We start from the raw sequence: 1,107 nt of genomic DNA, 5'->3' as shown, positions 1-1,107 counted from the left end.
GCTGCAGTGCAAAGGAAAGTGCCGTACTCAACAAAATGCTCAGTAAAGGCCTGGAAAACGGCACTATACAAAGAACAACATCACCTTTGGTGGCCCCTGTATTGTTTACAGGAAAGAAGGACGGCAGCCTGCAACCTTGTTTTGATTACAGAAGACGCAACGCACTAACAGTCAAGAATAAGTACCCACTGCCTTTAACAATGGAACTCATAGATAGCTTACTCGACCCTGATGAATTCACAAGCTTAGATATGAGAAATGGTTACAATAATCTACAAGTATGGGAAGGCAACAAGGCTAAACTAGCCTTTATCTGCAGACAAGGACAATTTGAACCCTTAACCATGCCCTTTGGACCAACAGGTGTGCCCGGGGTTTTCCAGTACTTCCTCCAAGATATTTTAAAAAATCATATTGGAAGAAATGTAGCTGCATACCAAGATGACATTTTAATTTATACAAAACAAGGTGAAGATCATCAGAAAATAGTCAAAGAAGTCTTAGATATATTGAAAGTGCAAAATGTCTGGCTTAAACCCGAGAAATGCAAATTTTCAAAAAAGGAAATCAGTTACTTAGGATTAGTTATCTCACAAAATCAAATCAAGATGGATCATACCAAAGTCAAAGCAGTAACGGAGTGGCCCAATCCTCGCAACTTATCAAAAGTTCAAACATTCATTGGCTTTGCCAACTTCTATCAGCAATTCATCAGTCAATTTTTGAAAATAGCACACCCACTACACAAACTTTTTCAAAAAGAAACCAAATTTGAATGGACCAAAGAGTGTGAAGAGTCTTTTCAGCTCCTGAAAAAAGCATTCACAACGGCACCTATTTTAAAAATTGCTGACCCTTATAGGCCTTTTGTTCTAGAGTGCGATTTCTCTGACTATGCTTTGGGTGCTGTGTTGTCGCAAATTTCACAAGATGATGGCAAACTACATCCAGTAGCATTCCTTTGATGATCTCTCATCAAAGCTGAACGAAACTATGAAATATTCAATAAGGAATGTCAGCCCTGGGTACATACACATGTACCCAAAGACTAACTTGTAAATATACATATTACTCATAAAACCCAAATACATGTACATATATCTTAGA

The sequence above is a fragment of the Melampsora larici-populina genome (assembly GCF_000204055.1).
Source record: "Melampsora larici-populina 98AG31 unplaced genomic scaffold MELLAscaffold_49, whole genome shotgun sequence".
In the NCBI taxonomy this organism is placed as follows: Eukaryota; Fungi; Basidiomycota; class Pucciniomycetes; order Pucciniales; family Melampsoraceae; genus Melampsora; species Melampsora laricis-populina.
Note: the sequence above shows the minus strand (reverse complement) of the source record.